General features: G+C 40.1%; 1 long non-coding RNA gene across 2 annotated transcripts in view; it reads left to right on the top strand.

Moving 5' to 3' along the window:
* The window catches only part of LOC138424648 (uncharacterized), a 108,250-nt gene that overhangs the window by 47,359 nt on the left and 43,717 nt on the right, over positions 1 to 17,174 (top strand). The window contains exons 3-4 of one of the 2 annotated variants that reach the window (XR_011250920.1): positions 118 to 215; positions 969 to 3,166. This is a non-coding gene — a long non-coding RNA (uncharacterized lncRNA). Of the gene's footprint in view, positions 1 to 117; positions 216 to 968; positions 3,167 to 17,174 lie in introns of those variants that run through there. The other variant, XR_011250921.1, reaches the window with a different exon arrangement.

Genomic DNA, 17,174 nt, shown 5'->3' with positions numbered 1-17,174 from the left:
TCACAGGTAGATGCAACTGGCCCAGAGCATCAGGGCGGGACTTAAAAGTTTGGTTTTGTTTTCCCTGAAGTTAGATGATTCAGCAAGGGCCTTTGAGACCATTGTTTTCTTTTCTAGGCCCAAGGACTCCTTCATGTATACCTACTTCATAATTTTTAAGGCTGCATAGTATTCCAAGTCGATGAATATGCCAAACAATCCTCTATTACTGGAAGGTATGAAAATGTTCCTCTGTATAACTGGGTTCTAGAACTGGCAGATCAGACTGGATTTTTGGAGCCTCCACATTCCTTCCAGTTTTTTTTTTTGCTGCTGAACTGCACCTCCATGCCTTTCTAAATGCTACTTTGATTCCTTCTAAAATGTTTCATACACAGAAACTGGACATTCCTTTCACTGTGGTAAGAAAGCACACCTGGGAGTTAGGGAGCAGGGGTCCTAGTCCGACCTCTGCCATTGAGGAAAGAAAGTACAGTGTAACCACTGGAGACTGAATCATTTGCCCTCACACACCTATTCACCCCTAGTGACTCAGAATGTGACTGTATTTGGATATAGGAACATTGAAGACGTTAAGTGAAGCTCTTTGGTGGGCTCCCCTCTGTGGACACGCAGAGAGACCCTAGTGGGGTGTGAGAAGAAGAAAGGCCATACGAGGACACGCAATAAGCTGGCTGTCTGCAAGACAGGGAGAGAGGCTGGCTTCAAAACGGACCAAACTTGCCCGCACCTTTATTGAACTTCCAGCCTCCAGAACTGTGATAAGCTTCCGCTGTATATGCCAGCAGTCATATGCCACCCAGTCTGTGGTGGTTTATTATGGCAGCCCTAGCAAACGAATACAGCAAACTATGAGAAAATGACTTGAATCCATGAGCCTCCGTGTCCTTCAGATTAGAAACTAGATGATGATATTCTGAGATCTGCATGGTTCCTAAACCTTAAATATGTCATTTATTTTTAAGCAGATTGGCATCACAGAGAACACCGAGCTTTACCAGCAAACATCCCCTGGAAGTCCAGAAGGCTAGAGACTTCAGAGCTATTGATTTAGTGGAGTCATCATGTTTTCAAGGGCCTAGCTCATTTCTTCTTTCTTTGTTCCGCCCACCACAAGAGTGAGCTTTGTCCTAGGCCTAGGTCTCTTTATGGTGGCCAGATAGATGGCTGCCAGCAGCAACAGGGGCAAAACCCTTACTTATTCACACCTAGAAGAAGCGAGGAGAGAAGGCCAGTACTGTTCTTCTCATATTTCATTGGCTTGAATGGCTTAGAGCTCTCCATTCCCAACTCAATCACTCACTCAGAATTACAGGTCCTGCAAAAGGCTTGGAGTTATCATCTGGCTGGAAAGGATGTGAGGAGACTACTGTAATGTCCTCTAAAGCTCGGAGTAAATTGTTTAATTTCTGGTTGGCTATGATTTCTGTGTAATCAGTATGCATACTCAGGAAAGTGAGCCCATAATCTGCAAATATATTTCAAATATAATAACATTTTTGTGAATACTAAATTTAACAATTAATGTTTGAGTATAACTATATATTTCAGAGGCACTTAACTAAATATTTAATGAGTTTTGATATCACCATTTCTTTGTGAATTTAGAAGTCGATACATTTTTTTCAGGTTTAAAATATTCAGCCCCCTGAAAAGCTCTGAGGCTCTAGGCATTGTGCACAATGAATAAAAAGGCCCCAGAGGCAAGGCTGGAATGCGAAGGTAATTAAGAAAATCAAAAATGTGATAAACAATTGCATTCTTTGCCTGAAGGAAAACTGTTTATGGGAGAAACAAAATCCCTCAGGAAGGGGGAAGCAAAAATAGACAAAAATTTCAGTGTGTATCCAGCACCACCCAGGGAAATAAATTTTGACCACTAAAATCAAAGATGTGGGCAGGCACTACTAGAATTGCCTTTTCTCTACTGATACGTCCTTGTAGCAATCTGTACAGCAAAAAAAAAAAAAGAAAGAAAGCAAGAAAAATCAAAACTAAAGCCAACAGCAAGAGCAGCAATGACAGCAAAAATCAAAAGAGCTAAAATTCCTTGCTCTCTTGCAGACTGGGTTTTTGTTTGACACAACACAAGGCCAATGAGAAACAAGTCAAAGTCTACTGAAGATTTTTTGAAAAGTCTACTTTCCTATTATAGATGCCTGCCTCCTCCTTGTTACTTTTCCTTGTTACATTTCTTCCTACCTGGAATGCAGATTTATGGCTGGAGGTGGAGCAGCCATCTTGTGACTATAAAGTGATCATGAATAGAAAAGCCCTATGCCAAGGTTATGGTAGAATGAAAAGCAGAAAGCTCCTATAGGTTGGTGGTATCATGGAGCTACTGCACCAATTAATCCTGGATGGCCAACCTCTGGATACAGAAGAAAGAAAAACACCTAGCTGATAGAGGTATCTAGCTGGATTCCATTGTTTACAGCTGAATAGGATCCCAATTTAATGCAGAAAGCCTCATTAATATGACAACATTTAAGTTGTGCCTAAGGATGAATAGGATTTAGATGTGAATTAAAATGAAGAAAGTCACTGAAGCCTGAGTAAACAGCAGCAAAAAGTGCCCAATAAAATAGCAGTTTACCTTATGGGAAAGAAAGAGGGGTCTACATTGTTTATTCCTGTGCAAACATAGGCGAGGAAATGAGATTCAAAGGCTAGACTGAGAACAGATTTTAAAACTGCTCTTCCCAATAGAAATGTAATTCAAGCTATATAGTTAACATTTTCTGGTAACCACATTGAAAAAGTAAAAAGAAACAGGTAAAATTAATTTTAATAGTACGTTTCATTTAACCTATATATACAATGTGGCATTTCAATGTGTATCACTATAAAAAATTATTCACAATATATTTCATATTCTTCTTTTCATCTAAAGTCTTCAAAATGTGCTATGTATTTTACACTTTCAGAACCTCCCAGTTAATTCTGGCCACAGTTCAAGTGCCATGTGTGACTAGTGGCTACCATATCAGACAGTCAAAGCTTAGAGAGTTTTGAATCTCACATTCAAAATTTTGAACTCTGGGAATTCCCCAGCAGTCCAGTGGTTAGGACACCAAGCTCTCACTGCCCAGGGCCTGAATTCAATCCCTAGTCAGGGAACAAAGATCCTACAAGCATCAAGGTGCAACCAAAAATAAAATAAAAATTTGAACTCCAACTGCAGAAGTGTAAATGGGCCATAATTTAATTTCTAAGAAAACTTCTAATATAGCCCAAATATTATTGTATTTTATTTCAGAATGTTATGGTTTATGGTTTTTAGAAGCAAAACCTACAAATATAGTAGATTTTCAAGCTTCTGTGAAACAGTGACACCAGTCATCTGGAATCCAAGTTTGGGATGTCTGCTGAGTCCACTTAACCTTAGAATGTTTCTTCACAAAAACATTTTTTGGGTATTTTAAACAAAAATCAGAAGCCAGTAAGAAGGAAAATAAAACCAGCTACTCCAGATAACTAAGATCAACATGTTAGCAAATTAACTTTTGAGCTCTATTATGTATGGATCAGTTCACTTCAGTCGCTCAGTCGTGTCTGACTCTTTGCGACCTCATGAATCGCAGCACACCAGGCCTACCTGTCCATCACCAACTCCCGGAGTTTACTCAAACTCATGTCCATCGAGTCAGTGATGCCATCCAGCCATCTCATCCTCTGTCATCCCCTTCTCCTCCTGCCCCCAATCCCTCCCAGCATCAGAGTCTTTTCCAATGAGTCAACTCTTCGCATGAGGTGGCCAAAGTACTGGAGTTTCAGCTTTAGCATCATTCCCTCCAAAGAAATCCCAGGACTGATCTCCTTTAGAATGTACTGGTTGGATCTCCTTGCAGTCCAAGGGACTCTCAAGAGTCTTCTCCAACACCACAGTTCAAAAGCATCAATTCTTCGGCGCTCAGCCTTCTTCACAGTCCAACTCTTACATCCATACATGACTACTGGAAAAACCATAGCCTTGACTAGATGGACCTTTGTTGGCAAAGTAATGTCTCTGCTTTTTAATATGTTATACTTTTACACGATTAAGATTGTACTTTTTATGCTATTCTACATTCTTTTTTTGAAAAATTCTTTATGCCTTAAAAAAATAGTTTTATTTATTTATTTACTTTTGGCTGGACTGGGTCTTTTTTGCTGCATGAGCTTTTCTCCAGCTGCAGCAAGAAGGGGCTACTCTTTCTTGAGGTGCACAGGCTTCTTTTTGCAGTGGCTTCTCTTGTGGAGCACAGGCTCTGGGGTGTGTGGATTTCAGTAGCTGCAGCTCCCGGGCTCTAGAGAACAGGCTCAGAAGTTGGAGTGCACGGGCTTATTTGCTCCACAGCATGTGGGATCTTCCTGTACTGGCAGGCAGATTCCCATTCACTGTGCCACTAGGGAAGCCCTATTCTACATTCTTTACATTATTTCAAAAGTACTTTTTCTGTTATTAATTCTTCTCAAACATCATTTTCAATGGCTACCTTATTCTATTTCTTCATGTGAATAAATAAATATATAATTTTTATACAATTTTTTGACCATTATATTAATGTAGACACTTAAATTGTTCCAAACTTTTTGCTGCTGTAAATAATTTGTCCCAATCATCTTTATACGTAAAAATATTCTCACACCTTGGTTTATTTCCTTAGGGCAGATTCTCAGAAGTAAAATTACTGTAATGAAAATTGTGAACACTTCTTAATCTCTTGATGCTGATCTGCCAGACTACTTCCCAAGAAGATTTGAATCAATTTACACTCTCACCAGAATTGTGTGAGCATATGTATCCCTCCACACCGTTGCCCACATTCTGTATTAAACTTTAAAAAAAGCAATGGAGGAAGAGAATAAATGTGGGAAATGGTATTTCAATGTGCCTTAATTTCAATTAGTGCATTACTAGTTAGAATGGACATTTTTTTCTTTTGTTATTTAGCGACTAGTGTTTCTCATCAATTTTATTAACAATATACTTACTTTTTCACACTTAAAAATTTATTTATTTATTTATTTTTATTGTGCTGGGTCTTTGCGGGCTTCTGTAGCTGCGGTGCATGGGCTTCTCACTGCAGTGGCTTCTCTTATTGTAAAGCATGAGCTCTGGGGTGCAGACACTTCAGTAGTTGCAGCGCGTGGGCTCGGTAGCTGTGACTCCAGTCTCTAGGGCCCAGGCTCAGTAGTCTGGCGAATGGGCCAGACTCCTTGGTATGTGGGGTCCTCCCAGACCAGGGATCGAACCTGGGTCTCCTGCATTAGCGGGCAGATTCTTTACCACTGAGCCACCAGGGAAGCTCTGGTCACACTTTTTTAAAAGCATTTTCCAGTTTGCTTACGTTCTATGTTTCCTTTTTTTAAAAAAAAAATCAGGTTTATTATGGTATATTTTACATATTGTAAAGTTCCCCCTTGTTAGTATAAATTTTTATGAATTTTTACAAACACATGAAGTTGGGTAACCAGAAGCACACTCAGTTTATAGAATATTTCTATCACCTCCAAAAAATGTCCCCACCATTTTTTAAAAATTTAAAAAAAATTTTTAATTGGAGGAAAATTGCTTTACAGTGTTGTGTTGGTCTCTGCAGTACAAAAATGCGAATCAGTCATAATTATCTGTATATCCTTTTCCTCTTGAGCCTCCCCTCCCCCTCCTTCCCATCACTCTGGGTCCTCACAGACGGCCAGGCTGGGCTCCATGTGTTGCATAGCAGCTTCTCACTAGCTAGCTGTTTTACACATGACAGTGAATATATGTCAATGCTCCTTTTCAGTTCTTCCCACCCTCTCCTTCCCCTGCTGTGTCCACAAGCCCATTGTGTACATCTGCTTCTCCATTCCTTCCCTGCAATCCCCATGTCCTTTGGTAGTGAACCCATCTCCGCACTTCTCCAGCCTCTAACCCATGGCAACCACTCATCTGCTTTCTGTCTCTATAGTTTTGCCTTTTCCAGAATGTTGTATAAAGAAATCATACAGAATATACCAGTTAGAACCGGACATGAAACAACAGACTGGTTCCAAATTGGGAAAGGAATACATCAAGGCTGTATACTGTCACCCTGCTTATTTAACGTCTATGCAGAGTACATCATGCGAAATGCCTGGCTGGATGAAGCACAAGCTGGAATCAAGATTGACAGGACAAATATCAATAACCTCAGATATGCAGATGACACCACCCTTATGGCAGAAAGTGAAGAGGAACTGAAGAGCCTCTTGATGAAAGTAAAAGAGGAGAGTGAAAAGGCTGGCTTAAAACTTAACATTCAAAACACTAATACCATGGCATCTGGTCCCATTACTTCATGGCAAACAGATGGGGAAACAATGGAAGCAGTGACAGACTTTATTTTTTGGGGCTCCAAAATCATTGCAGATGGAGACTGCAGCCATGAAATTAAAAGACGCTTGTTCCTTGGAAGAAAAGCTCTGATCAGCCTAGACAGCATATTCAAAAGCAGAGACATTACTTTGCCAACAAAGGTCTGTCTAGTCAAAGCTATGCTTTTTCCAGTAGTCATGTATGGATGTGAGAGTTGGACCGTAAAAAAAGTTGAGCACTGAAGAACTGATGCTTTTGAACTGTGGTGTTGGAGAAGACTCTTGAGAGTCCCTTGAATTTCAAGGAGATGAAACCAGTCAATCCTAAAGGAAATCAGTCCTGAATATTCATTGGAAGGACTGATGCTGAAACTGAAGCTCCAATACTTTGACCAATGATGCAAAGAACTGACTCATTGGAAAAGACCCTGATTCTGGGAAAGACTGAAGGCAGAAGGAGAAGGGGACGACAGAGGATGAGATGGTTGGATGGTATCTCCGATTCGATGGACATGAGTTTGAGCAAGCTTCAGGAGGTGGTGATGGACCGGGAAGCCTAGTGTGCTGCAGTCCATGGGGTCTCAAAGAGTTGGACACGACTGAGTAACTGAATTAAACTGAACAGCCTTTTAGTCTGGCTTCTTTCAGTTAATATAAGGCATTTGAGATATACATCCATGTTACTGTGTATGTCAGTTGTTTGTTCCTTTTTTACTGCTGAGCAACATGTATGGAATTCCATGTTTTGTTTCTCCAAATACTAGTTGAAGGACATTTGCATTATTTCCAGATTTTGTCAGTAACAAGTGGAGCCACTATAAACATTCACTTGTAAGTGTTTGAACACAAAATTTCATTTCTCTCAGGTAAATACTTCAAAGTGGGATCACCAGGCTATAGGGTGAGTGAATGTTTAACTTTATAAGAAAACCCCCAAACTGTTTTCCAGAATGGCTGTACTATTTTGTATTCCTATCAAGATTGAAGGAAAATTTCCTTTGCTCCATATCTTCATTTGTCCTCAGTATTGCCAGTTTTGTTTGTAGTTTTTGTTTTTTTGCTGTGCCACATAGCTTACAGAATTTTAGTTCCCTGAAGCAGAGATTGAACTCAGGCCCTTGGCAGTCAGAGCATAATGTCCTAGCCACTGGATCACCAGGAAATTCCCTGTTTTGGGGATTTTGTTTTGTTTTGGAGTATTGCTTTTTAGTCATCGTAATAGATGTGTAGTTGTATCTTATTGTGATTTTAATTTGCATTTCCATGAGAAATGTAAAAACAAATAAATAAGGCTTAACGCAATAAATGTCCTAAAGAAATTAAGTTTTGAATTCACATATAGTGACCTTTTCATTTATTATTCTTCTACTGTATTTTAGATTAGAAAGTTCTTTCCCAATGAGAAATCAGAAGAAAATTCAACTATATTTTTAGAGATTTTAAAAAGTATATTTTCTCTAAATGATCCATATTTTAAATCCATATTTAGTTGTATGATAGTGACAAGTATCTATATTCACTTAAAAAAAGACTGGTCAGATTTCTCTATAACCTCTATTGACTAATCCATTCATCCATTTATTTGTAAATCCTCCTTTATGGGTTCTGCAAGGAAATGGCAATCCACTCCAGCACTCTTGCCTGGAAAATCCCATGAACCGAGGAGCCTGATAGGCTACAGTCCATGGTGTCTCAAAGAGTTGGACACGACTGAGCGGCTTCACTTTCCTCAGATATCAAACTTCCATTTTTCTACCTGTCCATCCATTCAACAATTGCCTAGTAGGCCCTTGTTTTGTTTTAGGCCCCATTGTAGGTTCTGAGAATTCAATAGCGGACTAAACAGGAAGGACCCCTGATTTCTTGGTGCTTACATTCTAGTCAGGGGAGATGGGTGATAAATAAATGAACAATTGTATTTTTGTATAGTATTTTTGGTGATAATAAATGCTAAGAAGGAAAATAAAGCAGGGTAAAGGTCATATAATGACAAGCAAGTGCCATTTGGCGATCACCATTTCTGAGAAAAAACTGTTTGTGACCAGACTGTATCAACGTTGTGAAACAGGGAGATATCTAGAGGAGCATTCCAGGCAGAGCCACCTTGAAGTGTGAGGACTGTGTGTCGGAAATGAGCTTGACGTCTTGGGGAAGAAGCAAGGAGGCCACTGTGGGTGAAGCTAAGTGCTGGGATGGAGCATGAAGATGAGACGAGAGGGTACTGGGAGGCACAAGATGCATAGATCCCTGTAGACAACGAATGCTGTAAAGCAATCAAGGCTATTGGAAGATTTTGAGCAGAGAGGTGATGTGATCTGACTGACTTTAAAAAAATGACACTTTGGCTACTTTGTGCTTAATACATTTAATTTAAATATAAATAAAAATTAATTTATTGTAAGACAAATAAGTAAATAATAGCAGAGTTGTACTTGAATATAACCCAAAATGATCAAGGAAGTACACTGTCCACAGTGTGGAAAACACTGGCTTTATTGGTTATTGCTAGTATCCAGGCAACAATTCTTATAAGATTCTCTCATGACAGTCATTTTCTAGAACTTTCTTAATCACTGAAAGAATTTTCCCACTAATTCTTCAACAGGGATTTCTCTGCTCCCGAGTCTTCAAGCCTAGTTACAGGGCTTCATGATTTCCAAGGTTATTGTATGTCTGTGGTTACAACAGAATACTGAGGAACTCGCCTCAGAAAGCTCTGGAATCCTGAAGGCAACCAAAGGTATCTGAGCCTCAATTACTGCCTCAATTGTGTGCTGAGAGCTGGGTTCCAGAGACAGCAAGACAAATAACCACAGATAAACTATCTTGAAGGCACAGTCTTGTCCATCACAGCACCTGTTTTTCTGCCAGCGAGCAGTTTAGAGAATTGTGATTCCACATGTGCTAAGAGATTCTCCATAAACAGTCTTGTGAACCAAAAGCAGAACTGTTTTTGAAAAAGTAATATACTCACTTGATAAATACTCAAATGATATGAAAGTATACAGTGAAGAGTTTAAAGTAGGAAGTATGCACACATAGTTATGAATGAGTTCAGTTCAGTTCAGTTCAATCGCTCAGTCGTGTCCGACTCTTTGTGACCCCATGAATCACAGCACGCCAGGCCTCCCTGTCCATCACCAACTCCCAGAGTTCACTCAAACTCACGTCCATCGAGTCAGTGATGCTATCCAGCCATCTCATCCTCTGTCGTCCCCTTCTCCTCCTGCCCCCAATCCCTCCCAGCATCAGAGTCTTTTCCAATGAGTCAACTCTTCGCATGAGGTGGCCAAAGTACTGGAGTTTCAGCTTTAGCATCATTCTTTCCAAAGCACACCCAGGGCTGATCTCCTTCAGAATGGACTGGTTGGATCTCCTTGCAGTCCTTGGGACTCTCAAGAGTCTTCTCCAACACCAGTATGAAATGTTTCTGGAAAGACACACAAGAAATTATTCATATAATTCATTCATAAATTTAATAAATGAAAATTTCTTAAATGGCCAATACCTCCTACATGATTAGCCAGATTCCTTTAGACACTTCAAATATGACTTTGCTACATTTTATTCTCTCCAACACCTCAAATATTTCACAGTACAGACTTATAAATCTCACAAACAAAATCTTTTTGAGAGTTTAAACAATTCATTAATAGGTCAGACTTAAAATTGAATCATCACCTTCTCCTAAGCATATCAAATATCTTTTAAAAAATCATATATATAAAACAGCCCAAGGATTTTTTTTTCTTTCTTTTTTTTTTAATTTTAGTTTTTTATTTTTTAAATTTTAAAATCTTTAATTCTTACATGCATTCCTAAACATGAACCCAAAAAACTTGCTACTAAACAATTGACACAAAAATATCAGTAGCTAAAGGTTTTAAAAATTTTACATACTTTTCTGGGGTTTTACTCACTACCACTGTAGGTCAGCTGAGATTGCTCAGTTGAAAAAGAATCAGAATTCAAACCTATATCTTGTATTGTTATTGTGCCCTACTTTGTTTCTTAATTTTAAATGTCTGTTGACTCCCATCCTGTGGCATTTTTATTAACTATATGAGGGTTAAATGTGATAATTTATGTAGCCATCCTTACCTAATATTCAAACACCTGAAGTATCCAGTTATTCACCACAACTTAGAGTTAGAAAGGAAGTGGAAGAAGATTGCAGATAGCCTCTCAATATTGTTCCCCTCTTCCTTATAACAAAACCTACTTTTTCTCTGGTCACCTTGATGCATGAGTGCACTCAGTCATGTCTGACTCTCTTGCGACCCCGTGAACTGTAGCCCACCAGGTTCCTCTGTCCAGGGAATTTTCCAGGCAAGAATACTGAAGTAGGTTGCCAGTTCCTACTCCAGGGGATCTTCCTGACTCAGGGATCCAAGGGTCTCTTGCATCTCCTGCATTGGCAGGCGGAGTCTTTACCACTGGGTCACCTTACATCCAGCTAACAGATTACATTTGTCAGCTTCCCTTGCAGCTGGGTGTGACCATGTAACTAAGTTTTGGCCAATCAGATGGGAGCAGAAAAAAGGTGCAACTGTAGAGAGTATCAGTAGACCCTTCAGTTTTCCCTTTCTATTGCTTCAAATAAGGAGCTCCAGCAGCCATCGAGTAACGGAATCCAAGAATGACAGACATACCAAGTTGGAAGGAGTTCTGGTCCCTGGTGACCACAAAACAACATACAACTCCTAGAGTGACTTTCTATAGATTTCTTTAATTTCTTAAAAAAAATTTTTTTTATTTACTTCCTTTTAGCTGTGTGGTGTCTTCACTGCTTGTGTAGGCTTTCTCTAGTTGCAGCAAGTGGGCTTCGTGGTTTTCTCACTGTGGCTCGTGGAATCTTCCTGGACTAGATCATGTGTTCCCTGCACTGGTAAGCAGATTCTTAACGACTGGACCACCAGGGAAGTCCTAGATTTATTTTAAATGCAAAGAAAATAAGTTTCTATCTTGTTTAAGCTCTTTTCAGTTCAGTTCAGTTCAGTCGCTCAGTCGTGTCCGACTCTTTGTAACCCCATGAATCGCAGCACGCCAGGCCTACCTGTCCATCACCAACTCCCGGAGTTCACTCAGACTCACATCCATCAGGTTCGTGATGCCATCCAGCCATCTCATCCTCTGTCGTCCCCTTCTCTTCCTGCCCCCAATCCCTCCCAGCATCAGAGTCTTTTCCAATGAGTCAACTCTTTGCATGAGGTGGCCAAGTACTGGAGTTTCAGCTTTAGCATCATTCCCTCCAAAGAAATCCCAGGGCTGATTTCCTTTAGGATGGACTGGTTGGGTCTCCTTGCAGTCCAAGGGACTCTCAAGAGTCTTCTCTAACACCACAGTTCAAAAGCATCAATTCTTCGGTGCTCAGCTTTCTTCACAGTCCAACTCTCACATCCATACATGACCACAGGAAAAACCATAACCTTGACTAGACAGACCTTTGTTGGCAAAGTAATGTCTCTGCTTTTGAATATGCTATCTAGGTTGGTCATAACTTTTCTTCCAAGGAGTAAGCGTCTTTTAATTTCATTGCGGCAATCACCATCTGCAGTGATTTTAGAGCCCCCCAAATTAAGTCTGACACTGTTTCCACTGTTTCCCCATCTATTTCCCATGAAGTGATGGGACCAGATGCCATGATCTTCGTTTTCTGAATGTTGAGCTTTAAGCCAACTTTTTCACTCTCCTCTTTCATTTTCATCAAGAGGCTCTTCAGTTCCTCTTCACTTTCTGCCATAAGGGTGGTGTCATCTGTATATCTGAGGTTATTGATATTTCTCCCAGCAATCTTGATTCCAGCTTGTGCTTCTTCCAGTCCAGCGTTTCTCATGATGTACTCTGTATAGAAGTTAAATAAGCAGGGTGACAATATACAGCCTTGACCTACTCCTTTTCCTATTTGGAAAGGAATACATCTGTTGTTCCATGTCCAGTTCTAACTGTTGCTTCCTGACCTGCATACAGATTTCTCAGGAGGCAGGTCAGGTGGTCTGGTATTCCCATCTCTTTCAGAATTTTCCACAGTTTATTGTGATCCACACAGTCAAAGGCTTTGGCATAGTCAATAAAGCAGAAATAGATGTTTTACTGGAACTCTCTTACTTTTTCCATGATCCAGCAGATATTGGCAATTTGATCTCTGGTTCCTCTGTCTTTTCTAAAACCAGCTGGAACATCTGGAATTTCACAGTTCATGTATTGCTGAAGCCTGGCTTGGAGAATTTTGAGCATTACTTTACTAGCGGGTGAGATGAGTACAATTGTGTGGTAGTTTGAGCATTCTTTGGCATTGCCTTTCTTTGGGATTGGAATGAAAACTGACCTTTTCCAGTCCTGTGGCCACTGCTGAGTTTTCCAGATTTGCTGGCATATTGAGTGCAGCACTTTCACAGCATCATCTTTCAGGATTTGAAATAGCTCCACTGGAATTCCATCACCTCCACTAGCTTTGTTTGTAGTGATGCTTCCTAAGGCCCATTTGACTTCACATTCCAGGATGTCTGGCTCTAGGTGAGTGATCACACCGTCGTGATTATCTTGGTCGTGAAGATCTTTTTTGTATAGTTCTTCTGTGTATTCTTGCCACCTCTTCTTAATATCTTCTGCTTCTGTTAGGTCCATACTATTTCTGTCCTTTATCGAGCCCATCTTTGCATGAAATGTTCCCTTGTTATCTCTAATTTTCTTGAAGAGATCTCTAGTCTTTCCCATTCTGTTGTTTTCCTCTGTTTCTTTGCACTGATCTCTGAGGAAGGCTTTCTTATCTCTCCTTGCTATTCTTTGGAACTCTGCATTCAGATGCTTATATCTTTCCTTTTCTCCTTGGCTTTTTGCTTCTCTTCTTTTCACAGCTATTTGTAAGGCCAATAGAGTTTTGCCAAGAAAATGCACTGGTCATAGCAAACACCTTCTTCCAACAACACAAGAGAAGACTCTACACATGGACATCACCAGATGGTCAATACTGAAATCAGATTGATTATATTCTTTGCAGCCAAAGATGGAGAAGCTCTGTACAGTCAACAAAAACAAGACCAGGAGCTGACTGTGGCTCAGATCATGAACTCCTTATTGCCAAATTCAGACTTAAATTGAAGAAAGTAGGGAAAACCACTAGACCATTCTGGTATGACCTGAATCAAATCTTATTTTTTAGGACTCGATTACTCATAGCCAGACTTTATCCTATTGCCCCACCTTCCTCAATATCAGAACCCTGTCTTGTGAGTTAGAAAATCAAGAATGTGACATATATTAGGTACATGGACCCATTCTTTATAAAATACATATTTTTCAGTTGTTGCCACATTAGGGTTGTAGGTTTTTCAATTTCTCTTTTATATTATTTTACAGATGCAAATTTATCTTTCATAAGATCAAACTGTTAATTTAAGGAATATTTAGAACACCTCTAGAAGGAAATAAGTAATGTAAATCAGTGCTGCCCTATGCCAGAGTCTGTGTAAGATGTGGGCCCCTCTGGGGTGCATGAAGCAAGCCTGGGGCTCTCAGCTGAGTTAATTAGTTGGAGTCTCAGGATACTAGCTAGCTCCTTCTCACCTAGGGGCCTCCCAGCCTTTGGCTCAGCCTCCCCCACAGCTCACACTGCCAGACTGGCTCTCCTCACCCATTATTCCCAAAGCAGCTTGGCAGAAATATAACAAGAGTTTGGAGCTTTTCTTTCATTTAGCACTTCAAATATTTGAAATTGTACGGGATGACTCAATTCCAGGAAACTTCAGACATCCTGTGACACTTGTTCACTGAAGTGTTAAAAAAAGACCTACTCCAGGGTCTTACGGAAAGATGTGAGCAAGCCAGCTTGTAGGAGGCAAGCACAAAATGTAACTTCAGAAAAGAGGCTCTTTCATTGCCTTGTGGTTTGCAACGCTGGGGTTCCCTGCCCCACTCCTGCAGTGCTCTCTCAGCCCAACCCTGTGTGCTGGGCTCCGGAAAGGCCCTGCCACTGACTTCCCCATGGCAACTGGCTTGCACGCTCCTCCAAAGGCTGTTATGAACGTCTATTTAATTATAAACTCTTTCAAATCCTTTGAGGGGAATATTTACTAATGCTGATTAAAGCCTCAATACAAGCCTTTACTTCTCTTAACTATCCTTCAAAGTAGGCTTTGTGAGACCCATTTTACAGAGGAGAAAACTGAAACTTAGAGGTTAAGAAGACTTAACCAGGATCTCAAAGCAAGTACTCACTGGAGTTGTGCATTAATCTCAAACTCAGGCAGTTTTTCTATTGCCTTGTTCAGCCATGCCAGAAAGGAACTGAATTATTAATGTCACTTGTTACCAGCAAAAGGGAAAATTCACAGGCTTTGGAATAAGACCTGGGCTTAATTCCAGTTGGTTATTTCTGAGTTGTGTGACCCTGGGCAGTGTATTTAAACTTGGTTCTCCCATCTGTAAAATGTAATAATAATAGTAAGGCTATTAGGAGAATGTGAAAAAAAAAAAAGATTGGCACATGCTAGGTACTGGATGAATAGAAGCAATGATACTCTTTTGTTGTTATTGTTGCCTTTTTAAAAAATTAAAGTAGAGTTGACTTAAAATGTGTTCATTTCTGCTGTATAGCAAAATGATTTAGTTATTACATATATACATATATACATTATTTTTAAATTTTTTTTTCATTATGGCTTATCACAGAATATTGAATCTAGTTCCTTGTGCTATGCAGTAGGACCTTGTTGTTTATCCAATGATGGCTTTTTTTTTTTAAATGACAGCTTTTTAAAATTATTCTTCAAGATGATGGCTGAGTACCTAGAATATGCCAGGTCTAGGAGTTTCAGTAGCTTTTAAAATAGCATTAGAGAAACAGAAATTTATTTTTTCTACACTTACTCTATGCCAAGACTGTTCTAGGGGCTGGGGGTCCTGAAACTTACATTCTATTGAGGTGGGGGGCAGCAATAAGTATAATAAATAAGTTAATTATATAGTATATTGAACAATAGTAAATGCTGTGGGGAAAAAGAAGTTGACAGTGGAGGAATACAGTGAGGTCGTGGCCAGCCTCAGTGAGAAAGTAAGATTAGAACAAAACTTTGAAGGAGAGGAGTGAGTCAGTCAAGCAGACATCGGAGAAAAAAAAGGATTTACTGTGAAGCTGAAATTTCAGATGCCTAACTTGCAGGCCCCTTCAAGAACTTGGATCTAATTTTTATTTGTAATTTTTAAACAAAGGTCACAAAGTTGTATGCATTTCAGTATTTATCTTGCAAAACAGTCTTTCCAGGAGAAGAAACAGACCAAAGCCTGTGAGGTGAGTCCACCTGCCTTCTCCAGGAATAGCAAGGAGACCCCTGCAGCAAGAGCGGAATAGGCCAAAGAGGTGGGAGGAGGCGGATAGATCATGCAGGGCTTTGGTGGCCACTGTAAGGACTTTCAGAGAAGGTAATGGCACCCCACTCCAGTACTCTTACCTGGAAAATCCCATGGACAGAGGAGCCTGGTGGGCTGCAGTCCATGGGGTCACTAAGAGTTGGACGTGACTGAGCGACTTCACTTTCACTTTTCACTTTCATGCATTGGAGAAGGAAATGGCAACCCACTCCAGTGTTCTTGCCTGGAGAATCCCAGGGATGGCGGAGCCTGGTGGGCTGCTGTCTGTGGGGTCGCACAGAATTGGACATGACTGAAGCAACTTAGCAGCAGCAGCAGCAGTAAGGACTTTGGCTTTTGTGAGAAGGCATTGGGGGCATTGAGCAGAGTTGTGACATGACCCGATTTATACTGCGAAGCATTTTTTCACCCAGTACGTGGAGCAGAGGCAAGTGAATGGTTGAGAGTCCATGGCAGAAATCCAGGGGAGAAAGATGATGGTGGCTTGGACAAATATGGCAACAATGATGTCAAAGAAGTTAACTTTGAAGTCAATATACTTCAATATACTTTGACGGGCAAGTCAAGAGGATTTCCTGGTGGAGTTGTGATAGGCTGTGAAGAAGAGAGAAGAATATTTAAAGCAGTGAAGCAGCATAACATCACCAACAAAGTGAGCCTAGAGAGGGAAGAGGACCAAATTTTGAGGCAAGATGCATGCTAACTTTTCAACAAAAAAGTTTGGAAGCTCTGCCCTCAAATTCGATTGAGGTAATTCAGATAAAAGTTGAGATTTAATTCCTTCAACAGTCCCTTATAATTTAATTGTCCTTATTGTTTAATTAAATAAAACTAAGATGTGTGTGAGGCTCAATTTTCCTCTCCCACTCTGTGAAATTCAGCTAAGAAGATGTATTATATTAGGTCGAAGAAAAAAGGCGTCAGAATTGGAGTTTACAGTTAAGAGTTCTAGTCCCAGGCTACAGCTAACGGGACCATGAGCAAGTCATTTAAACCCCCAGTAATTGATCTCCACATGTGAGATGAGATGATTGGAATAAATGTCCCTTCCCCTTATATTTTTATATTATTCTTTTTTTTTCTTGGCCACAGGCATATAGCCTGTGGGATATTAGTTCCCCAACCAGGGCTCAAACCCAAGCCCGCTGCAGTGGGAATATGGAGTCTTAATCACTGATCTGCCAGGGAAGTCCCAGTACTTACATTATTATTTTTGAGATGAGTCTATAATTGGCAAGATTTCTTGTTTTGTTTGTTTTGTTCTTGATATAGTATAAGGAGGAATAATTTGAGCAGAAATAACTTGATGAATACTTTCTCTCCCTTATACCTGTCTTGGTCTGCATAACCTGAACCAAATTCTTCCATCAAAATGGAGTCACAACACTGTAAACTCTTGCATCTTCTGCATTGGCAGGTGGATTCTTTACCACTAGTGCCACCTGGGAAGCCCATACCCCAATATAAAATAAAAATTAAACAAA

Source organism: Ovis canadensis, chromosome 1, assembly GCF_042477335.2.
Source record: "Ovis canadensis isolate MfBH-ARS-UI-01 breed Bighorn chromosome 1, ARS-UI_OviCan_v2, whole genome shotgun sequence".
Lineage (NCBI taxonomy): Eukaryota > Metazoa > Chordata > Mammalia > Artiodactyla > Bovidae > Ovis > Ovis canadensis.
This window is presented reverse-complemented; position numbering and strand designations above follow the sequence as displayed.